Source organism: Sinohyriopsis cumingii, chromosome 4 (genome assembly GCF_028554795.1).
Source record: "Sinohyriopsis cumingii isolate HCF-2022 chromosome 4, ASM2855479v2, whole genome shotgun sequence".
In the NCBI taxonomy this organism is placed as follows: Eukaryota; Metazoa; Mollusca; class Bivalvia; order Unionida; family Unionidae; genus Sinohyriopsis; species Sinohyriopsis cumingii.
The window spans coordinates 32180034-32200154 of NC_142964.1; the positions used below are offsets into that span (position 1 = coordinate 32180034).

The following is a 20121-nucleotide window of genomic DNA, read 5'->3' on the forward strand; positions in this document are numbered from 1 at the left end:
TCCTGATTTGACATCGCATAATGCACCTGCAGATTAGGAACTATTTTGTTTGTTCTACTGACCACTACTAACAAACTGCACAGACCCAGTGTTATGTATATTTTATTTAATTATATCTGATTTAATATATATTTATTTCAATTTAATTGTTTGTTAATTTTGAGAAAAAAATTATTTTTCATTACATGATATTGTAATGTAAATTTATTCACTAGAGATGATACTTTTTTCAGAAAATAGTTTGACCTTGACTGTTAGTTTATAAACACCAGGTGTTGATTTAAATCCTGACCTTGTTTCATAATTTGTAGCAGCCATCATAAAAAAAGGTCTATTTTACTTTAAAACGATTGGTTCTTGCCATGGTCATGATGGGTCCACTTCGGGTTGAAAATGTAAACAATTTTTTTTATTTTTTATTTCTTAGAGTAAAATGATTGGTTTTCATCAGGGTCACACTGGGTGTATGTGACCTTGAACAAGTACATAATTTATATAACCTTCCAGAAGATGATCAAGTGACCACTTGTTTACGTTTAAGGATAAGATATAACCTCTATTTTGGAAGATTATTCTCAGCTGCAGCTGGGCTTTTTCTTACACTAGAAGTTGCATGTTGTGCTGTTTGGAGTTATTTCAAATTACTTGGATTCAAAAGGATTCTTTTATTTTTCTGGAAAATATGTGTGCTAATGTAATATTGTGGAACAAGGACAGTTTTTTATAAAAATTTATTCAGTTATCAAAAACCAGAGTGATAATTCTTGTTTCTACAAGGAACTGTAGAATTCAACACTACAGATTTCACCATATTTCATCATCTTCCATCTTGGATTCTTTGTCAGGATTCGAACTTGAAATTAGAAGAACATTTTGTTGTTAGGACTTCAAAAAATGTTTTCTTGGATTATTTTTGGATTTGATTCTTACAACTGTAAGTTCATATTTTTTCATGTTTACAGAATTTATCCAGGGAAATAAATTATTATATTTTTCAAAGCTTGTTTTCACTCTTTCTTGTGTTACTGTTTATATAGAGCCTAAACACGTGACATAAGACCAGATCTGCTGGCACATTAAGCAACAGCAGATCTGGGTATTTGCAGTTTGCAGTTGAACTCATAAGTAAGCATATATGGTATGTTTCATCAAAAGCAGGTGAGATAAATAACTTTTAATGTATAAAAATAAAACTTAAAACATTTATTTTCATTGTGAGAATTTGATGTCACAGCAGAGACATTATAACTGAATACCAAAAACTGTATTGTTACATGGTAGTTTGGTTATCATTATCTAGAGCAGGGGTGGGCAAACTACGGCCCACCAAGGGCTTTCATGCGGCCTGCCAAAGGTTTTCATGCGGCCTTGGAACAAATCATCATTTGCACTGACTCTGTTTATGTTACTCTGTTTATCAAATAAATGTGCTTCTTTTAGTTTAAGTTTAATTTTTTAAATATTAACAACATATTAACAACTAAAAGTTAATTAGATGCCATTTAGAAAAACCTTTTGTTTTTGCTATTTCAAATATTAATTATTTTACTTAATGAACTATGCTGCCCGCGACAAAGTGTAAATTTGCGTATGCGGCACTTGTACTGGAAAGTTTGCCCACTTCTGATCTAGAGGATGATCAACCACGGTGGTATTGCCCGAATCAAGTAAATAATAAAATACAATATAAAATTAATGAATGGAACAAACAGAGATCTGAACTGAGATATGGAATAGAACAACACAAGTTACTATATGTAAACAAATATAACAATTTAAGCAACTATACAAACAAAAATGAAACTTAAAATGACATTTGAATGATCCACTTTCTTATAAGTGTGTGTGTGATTTGGATTTTTTATGCAGCTTTAACAAGTGTTCAGTCATATCACTACGATGTCTGCAGTGTGTCAGTTTATAGTGATGTCTAGCACAGGGGCATCATGCCACAGACATGTAGCATGATGTCCCACCCAGTCACATTATCCTGACACAAGGCCACCCAGTCCTAACTCAAACCTCTTATTGCTGAGCGCCAAGTGATGCAGCTGTTAGTACCATTTTTGTAAGTCTTTGGTATGACTCGACCGTGAATCGAACCCACAACCTCCCGCATCCAAGGTAGACACTCTAACCACTAGGCCAACGGAGCAGTTTTCTTATAATTACCAAGGTTATAAAAAAATGCAATTAGCTGTTACGCTTATATGGACAAGACAAATTTCATCATGAAATCAAATGAACTACTGAACTCAACTGCCCAGCTTGCTGGTCCTTCCAAATTCAATGTTGGTGTCAGGTTAGGGTCTACATATTCCTCTCATTCTCTCTCTCTCTCATAAGCCTTCTTTGGATGATCAACCATAATTTGGTAGCCTCCTCCCTTTGCCCACTGTATGAGCATACATATGGAGCTATTTCCTTGTGCTTTTGAGACCCTTTCCCTTTTATGTCATAGAATCTCTCTGTACCTTTAAAGTCACATGTCCCTCAAACCTCCAGACACCTGTCCCTTCGACAATTTCAATAAGAAAATATACTTGCTATTTTTCATAGGAGATATGAATCTCTTCCCTTCTCACAGAAACTTGGACTAATTTCAGGAGAATACTTAAAACTGAATTTCATTTCAGAAATACATACCCCTTATTTGGCTTAATCAATCAGAATTAAATTTATCTAACTGCCATTATTAATACATTCCCATCAAAGTTAGAATACATTAATGTACCTTTTTATAATACAACCCACTTTAGTGTATCATACATGACCTTGACGCAATAGAGCTTGGCAGTAAGCTACTATCTCCTGCCACGTAAACTTGTCACCAGGGGTTAATGTGTTAACAAGGATTTTTGAACTTTTTTACAAATCGTTAAGGAATGGCTAAATTTGTAATTTTAGCTAAAGAGTGGACTGTAACAAATAAATTCATTCTATAAATCAATTGACCATTTAATTGGGAATTGGGAGAGTTTTCATAATATTTTAACCTGCAAAAAAAGACCATTGCTCTGATTTGTAGAAAGAAAAAAAATATTCTATCCCTTTTATTATTTGAAAAGAAAATTATCTTGAGAGAAAGGAAAAAAATATTCTGGTTGAAAAGAAAATCATAGGTTCTCCCCCCTACCACTAAGAAAGTCCAATTGACATTCCTTAACAAGACAGGCAAGCAGCATTCTTTCCAAAAATGGAAAAAGTGGGACCCAATGGGATATAAAGCCTATTCTGAGCACCTAATACTGAAAAGTGAATATTGCAGATAGTAATAAATCTAAACCGTGAATGACTGCAATAATGATGTGTTTGAATTTCTTGAATAAACCGGACAAGTAGGTGGAGGGGTTTTCTCACAAAGGCACATTCCTTTTGGAATGAACATGCATTAAGACAATCTATTCTGTTATTTAGAGTGATCAATAAATCTCACTATTTTAATGGTCAAAAATAGTTCATCACAACCTGTGTATAATCAACCTCACTCATAATCCTAGATATGCCTGAATCTGAATAGACAATTTTGCAAAATTTTCCATATAAACGTTCTTGTAAATTTATAGCAGTAAGGAGTTCTCACTTATAAATTCACACACAACTTCAAAGACTCTCATACATTCATACACATTTTCAAAGATGCACTTGATCAGAAATACATTAAATTAATCAACTGTATGGTGTTCAAAATTTGAGATACTGATGCACAGAAATTTAAAAAAACACCTAAATGAAGCATAAGTGGTCTGAATTTTTTTCATGCATTTTTGTCGTTTACAATTGTAAAATTTATCTACAAGGACTGACCCATTTGTTTTGTTAGTTAAATAACATTCATAACAAAAAATATGCTGTGCAAACTTGCGGATGATCTGCTTCATGATAGTTTACAGATATCTGTAATTGTTTTAGTTTATACGTTAAAGAACACAATACATAAAGTATCCATCCTTTAAATATGCTCTTGCTACAATGTGGCACTTCAAAGGAGACATCAGAGGGCCAAATTTATAGTGTTACAAAATCCTAGTTATTACTTATGAATGATTCATTTCATTTCTTTATGTATCATTCACCCTTCTGTAACACACACAAGCTCCACAACAGAATGCGCTCTGTCATCCCCATCTGTTAAAGTAAAGATTAGAGGAAAAATCTACATGTACGACCCTATTTCAGCTTGATACATCGCTCCCTATACATCATGCTTGAAGAGTAAATGTGGCTGAACTGATGATGTATGAAGCCCACTTAAAATGTCAGATCCACCTCCACATATTTTAGTCAAAACAAGCTCAATAAATATACCAGCAGTTCTGCTGGATGACTCCACTTTTGATTTTTCGGGAATGTTATCTTCTGGAGCTAAATAAGAATGCTAAAGACAGTTCATCAAACATTCCACACAATAGTTCTGGCATGAACTCTGACAGTCATATTTATGTACATAAAAACCATGTATTGTCAATTATTGCTATATTTATGAGTATACAAAATGAGTACTGTCAATACTGCCATATTTATGTACATAAAAACCATGTAATGTCAATATTGATATAGTAATGTGCTTAACAATATGTACTGTCAATAATGCCATATGTATGTACGTGAAAACTGAGTAGTCAATACTGGCATATTTGTGTACATAAAATAATGTACTGTCAATATGGCCCTATTTATGTACATAAAAAAGAGTACTGCCAATTTTATATTATGGATATAAAAACAGTTAACTATCAATATTGCCATATTTATGTACATAAATTCTGAGTACTGTCAATATTGTCATATTTATGTACATAAACTCTGAGTACCATCAATATTGCCATATTATGTACATAAATTGCCAGCACTATCAATAATGCCATTTTTATGTACATATAAAATCTGAGTACTGTCAATATTGCCATATTTATGTACATACCGTATTTTCCGGCGTATAAGTCGATACTTTTTGACTTGAAAGTTCGGTCTTCGTCTTATACTCCAAATCAACTTATATATGGATTGTGTCATTGAAATTGCATCGACTTTATATATGGATTACAGTATCCGGTATGCTATTGACATTGCTCTATAATCGGCATAATCGAAAACAGGTCACATAGAAGTACAAATTCATGTTAAATTACTATGTCAATAAATTGTCATAAACTAATATGACTGCGTTTATATTTGTAAGTTTTGTCATTATTTATTTTGCATTCTGTGTGTTTTTTCTTATTTCTCAAACATAAAATAAAAGAAAACAATTTACTGTACCGGTAAAAACTTCACTGGGCCGCATAGCACACTTACGGTCTATACTCTATAGTGTACTGTACTAATTCAAAGCATATTGTTTGTTCCTAAAAAACAAAGAAATGAAATAACTGGTCCATTAATATTTGATTTTCCAGTATAATGTTGGACACACGTGAGCAATTACCGGCATAGCTTTTTGATTGATCCAATTGATCCTACAAAGGGATGTAATCCATATTAACTCGAGCGTTCTATGATTATTTATAAAATAATGTAGATCATGCATTCTATTGAATCCCCCAAATCATTTGTTTCTAATTGTATTTGACAAAGTTTCTCAAATAAATTAGGTTTAAACTACACTAAAATCAGATATATAGATGGACTACCAGTACTCATAGATCGTCAGTGATCCATGATTTTTAGTTTCGCAAATCAGTTTAAAGCAAATTGTAATGTCAACACTTCACCTATATTCATTCTTAACCAGCTGACGATTCGGTGTCTCTCTTTGATTATACCGGTTGTTGATAAATTGGTCTTTGGTTTCCAACAACAATCAAAGCCAGTTGCCGCAATTGTTTAGACCCTGATATTGGCTTTAGCTACCGATACTAGTTACCATATTGCCGGTACCCCATTGTTCTTTATCATTAATCCGCATCAATTACGCTACCCGTTTTTAATATCAATGGGATTAAGTACAACAGGAAATGATGCCCACTCCCTTCTCTAGATGTAAATAATGAATTTAGCCATGGGCATTGTTTTCATTGCTATAGTACAGGCACATTTTAATGAGTTCGGTATATTTTGATCAATCTTTTCATAGCATGCACAGCCACGTGGCTCTTGTTGCAATGGATATCATAATTAAAACAAATATGGTTTAAACTAAGCTAAAATCAGATATATTGTGAGAGCGCGCGTGCTTGTGTGCGTGCGCACGAGAGAGAGAGTGAGCGATGAAAAAAATTGTCCATGTACAAGATCGTTCTTTTATTCAGGGCGGTTTTTATTTGTAGCTTTTGCAAAGAGAAAAAAGATGGTATTTTGAGTTACCTGACGATTGTGATAATCCTCATGTATTACGAGCCTACTATATTCCATTATCAATAAACACCTCTAAATCAACAATTCATTCTTGTTTTAATTACGATGTACATTGTCACAACAACCACATGGCTATGCAGTGTTATTTACACGGTAATTAAACATGCTTAGCGCTTTGGCTATAATTGAAACCAGATTGAGGGCAAGAATCGACAGAATAGGTCAAATCAGCGAGGCTGCCAGTAGGGAAATGAGGCTTTTTTTAGGGAAATGAAAATCTGTCAACATTTTAGTGAAGTCATTGTCCATACAAAATTTGTTATAAGGACAAGAGATCATACCCATTATTTTGTATTCGAACTCGCCGATAAAGATAATAGTGGGGTATAGCATTGAATAGATTAGTAATAAAATGTTATTTATATCCAAGTCCAAACAGAACAAACACTTAAAAAATAGTATATGTATATATATGTATATATATACGAATTGATTTAACGGAGTCCGTGACTTTCAAACTTACGATAGAAAATGACAAGTTTGTATAAGTTACGTTCATAACTACAGGTAATAAAATGAACTACAACATGGATGTGCTTTCAATTATAATAAGACAAGCATGGACTGTTTATTCAGCTGTGTCAATTGATAACAAAATATAGCAGTTCAGAAGTAAAATCACAAGCATGTTAGCATCGGTAATGCAATTTCACGATTGCCGGTAATATGGAATATCATACAACGATACCATCAATATTCATGCAACCGGAAGTTACTACCAGTAGTATAAAATACAAAGCCAAGTTATTGACCTGGTCTCGTCTTATACTCCGAATCGACTTATATATGGACGAAGGATGGAAAATTTACAAAATTGGTCAATTCAACTTATACTCCGCATCGACTTGTAGGCCGGAAAATACGGTAAACTCTTGAGTACTGGCAATACTGCCATATTTATGTACATACTGAGTACTGTCAATATTGCCATAGTTATGTACAAAAACTCTTGAGTACTGACAATGCTTGCAATTCTCTTTAAGATTATTTTTTGGATTTATGGTCCCTACGTATGTATTCAAATTATACACTAACTCTGCCAAATAACTGCTGTGGTTCCTCCCTTTTAAGAAAGGCTCCTCTTAAAGTAATGTGACTTCATGAGATCTCTACCTGTCACATGGCTATGTGAGATCTGTAACATAGTCAAGTAAAAGACTCAGTTTTCTAATAACACCAGGATGAGGCTTCTCCAAAACTTACAAAGTAATTTGATTGGCTGAAATGAATTAATACATCATTGTTATGATGAGATAACATCAAGTTTTGTGTGAAGATGTATATGTACAATTTCATCAGCTGACTCACTTGCTGCATCAGCATTTGTTCTCAGTCATGTTCTGTAATATACTTTTAGGCTTACAACAGAATACTAGCTTTAACGATATGAAGAAATTATTTCTGTGTAAATTTTACATAGGGAGATATATCCTTAAAGGATGACAAAAGCAACTTGTGATGCTTTTCGAGATCACAAAGTAATTTACAGTACCCATGACCCTGACCTCTGTGGGTTGTCCTGGCAAACCCTTCATTAATGGAGGCCTGAGTCATGGTAGCTCAATGTTAGAGCTTGAAAAAACAAGTGTGGATTTAACCTTACCATCACATCAGCCTGTGTCAACCAATGCAGTGTGTCCTTGGGCAAGGTGGCTTTATTCCAACTGCCTCAGTACAAATTAACTGCTTGTCTTGCTGTGCCATAAAACACCAAAGCAAAACAAGATCAGACCTTTATATGGCAATCTCAAAGACCATGCAAACGTTTTGTTAATGAGACTACTCCCAAACAAGCAAACAGTAAATTTGTGTTCCTGCCTACCATGGTCAGGTCACAAACATTCACAGTAATATCAACTCTGAAAATGACCCTTAAGACATAACTGTAAAGAACTCTACTAGTCTAGCATAAGTAATGAAGTTTCACTACATTATTTTAAACAGCATTTTTGTTTAAAATCTGACCTGTAATCTTGACCTTGAAAATAAAGCCTCAAGCATGAGATCCAATCAAATGCTTGATTTAAAAAAAGAGCTGTGACCTTGACGTTAAAGATAACAAACACACACATATCCCCCACTACTGTGACCATGTGATGTGCATCAGACCTACTTGTGATGATGTTTATGTGTACAGAGTTCAATCTATAGGTCTAAACTGGTTTTAAAGGTCTGCAGTGGAAAGGAAAGTATGATAAAAATATAAAATACTGAACTGTGACCTTGAATTTGAAGTTAGCACTTTCAAAGTGGTAGCACAACCTTTCTAACGATGATATACAAGGATTCTAAATTTCATTCTTCAACCCTACTATGGTAAATTGCTGTGTAGGCTGTGACAATGCCATCTAGCAAAGTGTGCTATAAATAGAAAACCAGTTACCTAAATCATACCATATCAATACGACTGCTGGGGAAATTTCTAAAAGTATAGTGTAGGATATAGTCATTTCAACATAAATTTCGACAGTTTTACCTTTTTGGCAGATCTTGGTTATCAATATAAAGGTTTTAGAGCAAAGTCAGATCCTGAATGTACACTAACTAGACCTGAGGTTGAAAATGTATGTCACTGTTTCATTATTGTATACCAGTAGCATGCAATACATGGCCTGTGGCCCTGGAGTAGTTGTTGCACATGCCTACTGTATGCCATAACTAACCTGTATTTTTTACTGTTAATGTTGGCTGGACTCAGGCCCATCGCTATTAAGCTAACAACCTCTTCTGATCTTCACAAACAAGAACTAAATATAATGATATATATAACACAAAACATTAAAGCAAATTTTCCCATGTCTGTGATCTTGGGCCTAATGTCAAAGGGGTGTGCATGGTGCATGCATGTGAAAGAACAAACTACCATTGATTCATACTGATCTATGAAAAGTATGATCAGAATCCATCAAAATATATGCAAATGAAAAGCTCAATCCAAAAACCTTAAACTGTCAACTGTTCATAATGCCACCACTAAAAAGTGACTGCTAAATCTCCTTTCCCACTAAAGTGGCTCAACAGAAAGGTTGAGTGAAATGGTGCTAATTTAAGGAAAAAATACAGATAAATGAGCTGTGGATGATTGGGGCTCTTCTGTTGATGATAAGAAATTAATAACAGGCATTGGTGTCTACTCAAACAGTATAAAATAAATGCCTGGATTTTTCAAAGTTGGATTATGGAAAAAAATCTTATAAGACCATGTAATAACCTTACTCATGCTGAATTCATATGAAATTTATGAATGGCTTGTAAAAACTTAAAACTGTTCAACTCTTTTCATAAATTTCTTTAAGAAAAGCAGTAGGGTAAAAAAAAATTGTTTGCATATTATATTTACAGAGTACCATATGTAGCAGCATCTATTTTCAGGCAGAAGAGTCCCAGATCTACCGTCACATAAATTTCCATTTACACTCACTCATAAGACGTCACACTTAACAACAAAGATCCAGATCTGCCATAGCATAATGTACCTGCAGATCAGGGTCTATGTTGTTCATTCTACAGATTTAATGAACTGGAAAATTTAGGTGTACAATGTTCACAACTGAATGAGGATTGCTTAAATGTGGTACATACTGTATCCAACTTCTACCCTACAAGTACTTATTGTACAAGTCAGTCATCATTGTCATGCCCATTAATGAAATCAGATGAGGAAGCTTCTACCTCACGAACTTCTTTTGAATAATTGAATGTATACCTAATTACAGTGTATAAATCTCTTCTGACATGCATTAAACACAATCTGATCTGTACTGTAAGGTTCTCAGACCTGGGGAATGCTAGGGAATCTAGCATTGGGCATCTTACATCTTTATTGACATCTACATGTACTTCTTGATCAGAGCCCTACTTACCATTCTAATTAGATTATCATGCAGTGACAAGCAGAGTAAGGCTGACCCTAGCACCTGATCTGCTGGCACCATATACAAAGGCAGATCAAGGACCATGCTGATCATAGTATTGTGCAAGCTACGCGTGAGAAATTTTGTTACAAAATACTGATTGGTAAAATATTCAAGATCAAATGTGGACTGTCTGATTAAACAAGGGCTAACTGGAATGAATCATCCAGGTCTGTTAGTACCACATCATTTTCTTCAAGCGTTCTAAATATGATTAATTATCTCAAATCCATCCAAATTCTCTTTAGGGATTTTTACATAAACTGCTGACAACTGAAACCCAATTTCTTTGGAGATAATATCAGGTTAAAAGAAAAAAGAATGAAAGCAAATAAAATAATGAATGAAAAAACGTGTCAATACAACATGGATGCCACTGTCAATTCACTGCAGCTGATGGACCAAGTTTAATGTCAAAAGCAAGGAGCATAACTCTGTACCATATTGTCAAAAAATAGTGAAGAACCTGCTCAAGGTCTTCCTAATGTAAAGCCTAATGCTAATTTGTTTCAGCTTATAAAGTTCTTGAATTAATCAGAAACAAAACTATGATAAAATAAAAAAAAGGAAAAGCTCAAAGTCCAACAGGGGCCATAATTCCATCAAATTTACTTGGAAAATAGTGACAACTGACCTAGGTTTTCATAGTACAAATATTCACACCAATGTGGCTTCAATCAGTTAAGTCCTTCAAAAGTTCATGTGCAGAAACAAAGCTGAAAGGCAATGTTCCAAGTCAAACAGGCACTCCAGAAATACTATAGCAGCTGCCACTGCATGCATATATATATATATATATATATATATATATATATATATATATATATATATATATATATATATATATATATATATATATATATATATATATATACTCATACATACACACACACACACACACACACATATAGATAGATATAGATATACATGTATATAGATAGATAAATATAGATATATATATATACGTGTATGTGTGTGTATATATATGTATAAGTGTGTGTATATGTGTGTATGTATATATATGTATATATGTGTGTGTGTATATATATATGTATATATGTGTGTATATATATGTGTGTGTGTGTATATATATGTGTGTGTGTGTATATATATGTGTGTATACATATATATGTATATATGTGTGTATATGTGTGTGTATATATATATGTATATATGTGTATATATATATATATGTGTGTGTGTGTGTGTATATATATATATATATATATATATATATATATATATATATATATACACACACACACACACACACACACTTTGTTTACTAAATTACAGAGATACACATCATATACCATCATGGCCTTCATTACATGTGACTCATGAGATTATTTATTCTTTGCTGAATAGCATGGCACTATGTTCTCTGTCATTTTCTGGAGAGTTTCTCCTCCTATGCTGTATCACTCCATCAAAGTACATCTGAGATGGAAATTTTACAAAACTGAGGTGTCCAGATTGCAGCCTGGGATGAATTCAAATGCATCTTCCAGCCCTTCAATTAGTAATCGACCATTTAAGGGGGGTAGGGCTGACATTTACTTCTGAACCTATATATATTTATAGTAACAAAATGATTTATTTTGGCAAATAGCATTATGGATAGTTTTTTTTCTTCTAATTAATCAGAGCAAGAATGTTTTTTATTCAGTAGTTAAGTTTCAGGCACTTTTATTCCTGCCTCCATATTTGCCTCTTACAACATGATGGAGGTGCATAAAAAACATTCTGCATCACTATGTCCGTAGTCAAGGTGGGAAATAAATTTTGCATGGAATGTATGAATAGCTTGCTGTTTGTTGATTTTTATCAAAACTATAATCAAACTATGAGGAATGACACCTGCATATTTCTTTTCAAATGAAAAAAGGAGTGGTGTGATAGAGATATTAACAATATGCAATGCACACACAACTAAAAAGAATTCCTTGCCCAATGAACTATGGCAAATTGGACATGTTATTTTACAGACATTTTTTACAAACATAATCTTGCTCACACACATCTAGAAAAATTCTTAATTCAACAAACAAGTGCAACAGCTTTGAATTTTCTGTTTATAAAAGCAAGGGACAGAATGGAACCTTTCACAGTATGAAAGCTTTTTTTTAACTGGAAGGAAACTTTGTGGAACACATGGTGACATTTGTGATCAAAGTACTTGGCCATCCTGAATCTGCACTACCATCTGAAAGGATGAATATAAATTCAGCTCTAGATATGTTAACCTTGACCTTTCTGTAGGACAACAAATATAATATGCATGCAGTTCTGCTGATGTCATCAGATCCAGGTTTAACTCCATTTTTAATGTGAACCTCACAAGGAAATTCATAATCAAAATAAGATTTTCTCTGCTCTGGTTTAGCATACGCTGTGGTAAAGAGATTCTTCCAATGCTCAGTTTGGCTCACCTTCTATTTATTGATCACTCTGTCTAAATCACTCCCGACTTCTTTTTTCTCAAATTTGTCTTTTTCATTATCAAATTTTAACTGACATGTATTGTACTTTGTACTCTTTTGTTGTGTGCTAATAGTTTGCCTTTACTTGGTGATAACCTCTCCTGCAAATAATCCACTGGTTTTGTCTGCAGTTCAATGGTATCTCCTGCGTATACTACAAGATGAAATTGTTTGATCTTCATTGGACGAGCCAAAGAAACTCCTGCAGCCAAAAAAACTAGAAACTCCCTTTTTTAAATATTTCTTATTCCCTGTCATAATCAAGTTTAATTGAAGCCCATTTTGTAGACTTTTCATTCAGCTTTTAACAATTTTGCTCATGCTTTATATGAAAACAAATCATTTAGGTCCATTCCCAGGAAAATTCACTGTAGTCATGCATACTAGTTTCAAATAGTCCAGCTATTGATTCAAACAACAAATTTCAGAGGAAGCCCTATTCTTCAGCCAAAGAAATTCATTCTAATGTAACCATCAAATCTAATTGCCGAACCAGTACTCTCTGCTACACTTGGTTGTATCTATAGAAGTTGTGGCTGGTTTCAGTTCTAATCGATAAATTTCTGCATACACTATGTAAACATGCAACAAACCCATATGGTACTTGCTGGTAAGTATGAATGGCAGTGTGTAAACATTGCTCAGGCAAAATGGGAACTACTGCCCTTTCAAGCTGCAGGCCACAATTTACTCATTCATAGACAAGTAACCTTGCAAAAGGTGTTCATCTGTAAGAACAAATTTCTGATTCAGCCGATACAGACAGTAGATTTCTGCACCCCTGGGTATCAATCCTGTTATGACCACTCCACCCCTGTGGGTCAGGCATATAAAAAAGGCCCAATGCACTCTCTGACTTGTCAGAAAAGGTGAGCAAGGGAGGCAATCTTTCTGGGCTGGGATGTGCCTTTTGATGATGTTCCATCTGAGGTCGTTGACTTTCAAAAAGGGTGCTGTTCATAAAAATAAATAAAACTGACTTTGTATTCCAAGGACTGTACCTTTTTTTCTGCCTTTATCTTTGTTTTATATGTGTTTTATTAATACCTAATCATACCTGGCATGATACAACCACAATTGTGCTAATGTTCTGTTAAACTTTATACAAATTTTGAAAAGGATGTTTGATTGGCCAATGAAAACATTCTACACAAATTTGTATCCCTGTGCAATCCAGTTGCAGAAATTTTTTGTTTCCAAAACAGTTTACTTGTGCTCCCTGAAGCAAAGGGATTGCAAATAGTTACTCATTAATGCAATCAAATAGGTACTTGGTTAAAACTGTCACTGTGTCTGAAAGTTTGCAAAATCAGACCGTACTGGGTAATAAGATTCATACATGCAGATTCCTTGCAATTCACCAGGTACTTTAGTCACAGTCCTACTCAAGATGAGTGGAAAAATAAGAAACCAGAAGCAAATACCTACCCTGAAATTACGTGGTGGCTATCCCGGTTATGGCTTTGTATTACAGCCCTTGACTGGGTGTACTGCTCATTATGTATTGTCATCAGGCCAATAACAAAGCATGCGTGGTTCTGGTTACTTAACCAACAAAAATTTTAAATGCCAACCATACATTTTTTTAAAAATACAATAAAAATGAAAGAAAAAAAAACAGAACAAATATCAGGAGAAAAAATTAACAAATGGATGTAACTACGATGAAAGTTAAATACAAGGATGAAAATGATGCCTTTGTTTTAATTTAGTTTAAAGCCAGCTGGACAAAATATACCTATCAATGTAACCAGAACCACACGAGGCCCCAAGTGGCCAAGTGGTCTAAAGTGCTCACTGTTACAGATCACTGCCATCTCACCTCTGTCTGTGTGGGTTCGAGTCTTGGGCTTGGCCAATGTGGGTATGTTGGAAAGCTTGCCAGCAGCTGATCGTGGGTTGGTGGTTCTTTCCGGGATTTTCCCGGGTTCTTCCTCCACCATTTATGCTGGCCATCATGTATAGCCTACCTTGCGTTGTAAAATGGTGTTAAACCCTATTACAACAACAAGAACCACACATTTGTTTATTGAGCTTCACAATTCTCACCAACTTCAGTAGCTGGAGGCAATTGCACCCCTTAATGTTCAAGCCAAAGGGAATTCAGTGATTTGCAAACCAGATCTGCTGTATACACATAACAAGTGTCAATCAACATGTACCATGTATAAACTGTTCACCTACATGAATTTAGATGAGTGAATCACATTTACTTGTCCACAAAGGTTTGCATATATTATCAGACTAAAAACTGGATCCAAAAAAATCACAAGCAAAAGACAGAAAAAGAAACATCAAGTGATTGATTGAATGCATCAGAAATTGCATATGACATGGTGTATGGTGTGAAAGAGCTACGTGTCTATTGCTACATACCCTGCAATTAGCCATGCAGACATCAATGCCTGTTTGTATCAGTTATGATAACAGGTGGCAAACAACAGAAGCTTGGGTGGTGAATAAACATGTGGAAGAGAGTAATAAATTCACTGTTTCAACTTCGAATATCAGATACAAAGAATGTTTTTATTACAAAGCAAGCCGACTTTGAAACCAACATTTGCATTCTTGCAAGTGTGCAGAAAATGTACAAAGTAGGCAAACCTAAGGAAGCCAGCTTTGGTTTCTTTCTAGCTTGTGGATACACCACTATACACAGCAATTTGAAACTGGAACAATCTGAAAAGGAAAACTTGTCATACATTGCTACAATGAAGTGATTAATCACATTTACTGTTATCATATAATTTCAGCATATACAACAGAGAATAAAAATAAAACACAATAACATTATTACCATATTTACTGTATGTTTTCAGACAAAGTATGGTTTTGGACAGTTTTTTTTGGGGGGGGGGGGGATATAATTTTTAAATGCCTTGTAAGTTTTTGGACATTGCTCCACTACAGTTTACGTTTTTGGACACAATCTAGGAAGATCTGCTGTGTCGTTTTAATGTAAAATTCACAGCGTGTTTGCCATTAATTTAACTGATACAAAGTTCGCTTCATTTAGTCGCCAATTATTTAATGTGATCATGAACTACCATGAACTAATATAATTTAAAATTCTTAATCGTATGTATGTATGTATGTACATATGTATGCATGTATGTATGTATGCAGATAGGTTGATAAACATTTTTATATTAAGCCATACACAATAAATAGCAATATCAAAGAATGAAAAGAAATATGATTTAATGCTGTAATATATTTAAATATATTATTCAATTTCAAGTAGCTTGTCCATAGCCTTTTTTAGGTCCTCGGGCAAAAAGCCTTTAAATTCTGTATCACTATCATCATCCATATTGTTTAATTGTTTATCATTTCTGATCAGCGCATTTTCACTTCCACTCAGATTGACACTGATGCCGCACACCTTGAAAGATTTCATTATCATTGTGCGCTTTTTCTTCAATGTGTCCATGGCATTTACAACCCAATCCAATACAGTCTGTTTGCTGGCTGCTTTGATCTGTCCATTGCTGCTTTCATCAGATGATTTTAATGCATTTGTAGCATCCTTGATTTATTCCATCCAGCTGCAGCAGAGGTAGCTCTTGACAGGTTTATTGATGCTCACATCAAGAGGTTGCAACCTGGATGTGCAGCCTCCTGGTATTATTGCTGGCACAACATTTCCAACTGTTTCTTCACGTCATCAGTGCTGTGAGCCCGGAATGAGTCCACAACTAATAGTGATTGCTCTCTTCTGGTGAATGGCAAATAAATGTCTTCAATCCATCGCAGAATTAGCGTTTCATCCATCCATGCTTTCTCTTGAACTGCGACAATCCACCCTTTTGGTGCCTTCAGATCTAGATGTCTCTTTCCCATGAAAATAATCATTGGGGGTAATATGTCGCCAGAACCTGCAACAGCTAAAATGATAGTAATATGTCTCTTCTTTGCTCCAGTTGTACGAATCAGAACGCTTTTCATTCCTTCTTTGTCAACTGTTTTCCCTGGCACAAGATCATGTTAATAATAAACTTATCGTCAAACTCATCCTCAAGTCTATCCATCACATACTTGTGGAATGAAGCAATCTTTTCCTCCAAATCCTTGGGTAAATGTTGGGCAAGAGAGGTCCTGCTTCTGACCACAAACCTATGTCTTTTCATGAAACTCTCTCCCCAAGAACAACTGGCATGGAATTTGCTCTCTGGAAATTCTATTGAGACAAGCTCCTTGGCATATATACATATTCCCTCAACGCTGACTGGAATTTGTAAGTCAAGCTGAGTGAGCACCCATTGAGCTATCTAATTATCATCCATATATACTAAGCTTGTCCATATGAAATGGGTCATCCACACTTAGGCAAATGTCCGTTCAAGTTCATATATGCAGAATAGTCAATTTTCATCCAGGTACTCACCGTGGATTTCGGAATCTTGCATTTTTCCACTGTAGGTCTAATTCCCAGAAGTTTTGCATTGTTAACAATATCCTGCTTTTGCTTTAATGTACAATGTTTATAGTGACCACATACAGAACTGGGTGGAGCACTCTCGGGTTCAAGATAATCAGACTCGTCATCTAGACCAGCTTTCTTAGTAGGCGGTTCTTTTTGTGATGCATCCTCAGAATAATTAATTTGAGGTCACTTCTGTGGATGGCTACTTGGCCTCTTTGGAGACGATTTGGGCAAGGGAGTGTCCCTCCATGAACTAGGCAGTGCCTCCTCACTTGTTGCATAAGGTATGATAAACGTATTCATCAAAATTATTACAGGACTAACAATATTATGTTTCACAGTGACAGCTATCCAGTATATAAACTTTTGATAGTGGTGGGTATTTTATTTATACTTTAAATTTTAATAGCTTGATTTGGCTAACAAAAATATGATTGGTTGTCAGTGTAGACATTGTTACACAGGAAACCACTTCAAATAGGTGTGACAGTTATGGCTTTGATTAGAAACCATGACCCCTACTTTATATCATTAAACAATATATCAGAGAGTCGGTATAGATTAGTAAAATTCATTGGCATTGTGCAATAAAACAAACCCCTTATCCCTGAGGCGTTATATACCAAGGTTTAAACATAGTTATTATTCCACTAGTCATAAACCTCTTTGTAGATGATAAATATTGATTGTAGGTGCTAAATGTTTGGTACATCTTGTGCTCTTTTAATGAAATCCAGATGGCTGCCTTTAGTTTCTGAACACACCTGTCAAAGAAATCCCACAAGTTATATTAACAATTATCACCTAGACATCTTGAAATCTCCAACATGCATCAAAACAATCTTTGAGTAGTCGATTGTTTCAAGTCAACAAGCTCTGCTCACTTCGAAGCTACCCTCAGCTGGGTGGGAAAAAAAGAAGAGAGAACCACAACAAATAGATCACCTTTATTTAAAAGATACCAAGATATTAATCATGCTGACTCATATATATTGCAACTTGCTTGTTAGTTTTACCCTTCGAAGGCATGCATACAACACTCACCCCATATGGAGCCTATCACCCTTGGTACTCTAAGATTAGCCATCATACAGGTACCAGTATTTCTACTCTCGATACTAAAATGTTTCTGTCATAAATATCTTAAGAACTGTAATTCCAAACTCTTTTTATTTAGTTTGTATTAATATCTTAATTACACAGAAATAAAGCTTGTATGTGTTTTTAATGTAGATTTTAATGATCACTGATTAGCAGAGGGTTAAACTGTGGATTTCAAGATTACTAATATGCCGGTTCTTTTGGAAAATACGCACATGATCGTGGCTCAAATACATGTATGACTGTGTTTTCTGGTGGATGGACATGTATTAAATAGACAAAATACACAATGCCTGTTTTTCTTTAATTATCCTTTCCATGGTGTTAGACAAAATACTTGCTTTACTTCATGGCAGCACGTCGTCATGTGAGCTAATGGTAACTTCGTTACGGACGTGGGGGGGGGGGATAAATCAATCTTCACCTGTACGTTTTCAGACACCTAATTAAAGGTTTTAATATGTATTCAGATGACACAAAAAAGTAATTATTTGTTGCAGTCCGAAAACATACGGTAAATACAGGTAATCTGACAGCCAAGAATAAGAAAATCCTTTGCCTGAAGCTTCACCTATGAGACCCATAGGTTGATCGAGAAAGCATGCTTGAAAGAAGTGTGATGTCACTTAAAAAAAGAACAAGCAGGAGAAGAAAAAAAACTTACAAGAGTCCCTTGAAGGTACTGATGCTCCACTGGGCAAAATGAATTTCCAGGAAATCCAAATAGACCATTCCTTCCTAGTAATAGACCATTCCTTCAGAGATAACACGATTTTCCAACTAGTTGCTGTGGCACACATTGGAAGTCAAGTTGGCACCATTTACATTTAGAACAAAACTGACATTATTAGAAGTTTTTTTGTGAAAACCCCCAGTCATATTGATCATCCATTGAGGGGAAATAGTGACAAGATTTTTAAGACAGTCATCATGGTAGTTATATTTGATGTGCGACCAACTAAGTATCATTAGAAGTGTATTGCTGAAAACCCTGTGTTGATATACCATCCATTTGGAAAGGAGTAGAGATAACGTGATTTTCAAGATGGCTGCAGTGACAGCCATGCCTAGGGCCAAAATGACACCATTTTCATTAAGACATCATAGGTCTTCATTTTGAGGATGGACATTGTGGCTATATTTGGTGCCAGGTTGACATCAATTTTCTTCTAGGACCAGATAGACATCATATGAAAATATTTAGCAAAAAAACCAAATTTATAAAATTTACAAGAATTAGAGCAACAGTAAGACATCTCAAAATCTCAAATGAATGATCACATATTGGCTGAAAACAGATTTCTCTCAACTAATGAATGAATATGGTCATCATACAGCAAGCAGTGAGCCCTGAGATTTATGAAGCAGCATCATGATCTAGTGCTTTTGGCATCCATGACCCAACATCTCCCGGAAAATCTGGACAAAATAAAATCATTCAATGAATTTATGATGGCCAGAAATGAGGTGGATGATTTCACCAACCTTTTCCATGCATGTGTCCTTTTGCAATAAAATTTTTCTACTCACAAGGAAGTGTTTTTCACGGGCTTTTGCTGGTCAAGTTTTTAGCAAAGTTTTCAAAAATACATCACACTTCAAAATTTAGCAGTCATTATTTTGTGTGATTAGAATAGACAGTGATGCCTCATGCAGGAGAGTATTTTATGTGTCATTGGCATTATGTCATTATTAATGTCATCTGAACAAATTTAAGTGGAAAATATGAAATAAAAATGAAAAAATGAAGGAAATAGAAAAACACCTGTCTTTATTCCAAATGCCCATCTTATCCTACTTTTTGCAAAGGCTCATCTGTCTGTTTGCAGTTCATACCAGT

The 20121-nt window shown here is 34.7% G+C and overlaps 1 protein-coding gene across 5 annotated transcripts in view; it reads right to left on the reverse strand.

Annotated features, from left to right (window-relative positions):
- Positions 1-20121, reverse strand: part of LOC149800886 (FERM domain-containing protein 5-like) — a 209419-nt gene that overhangs the window by 153040 nt on the left and 36258 nt on the right. The gene's annotated exons all lie outside the window — the stretch shown is intronic.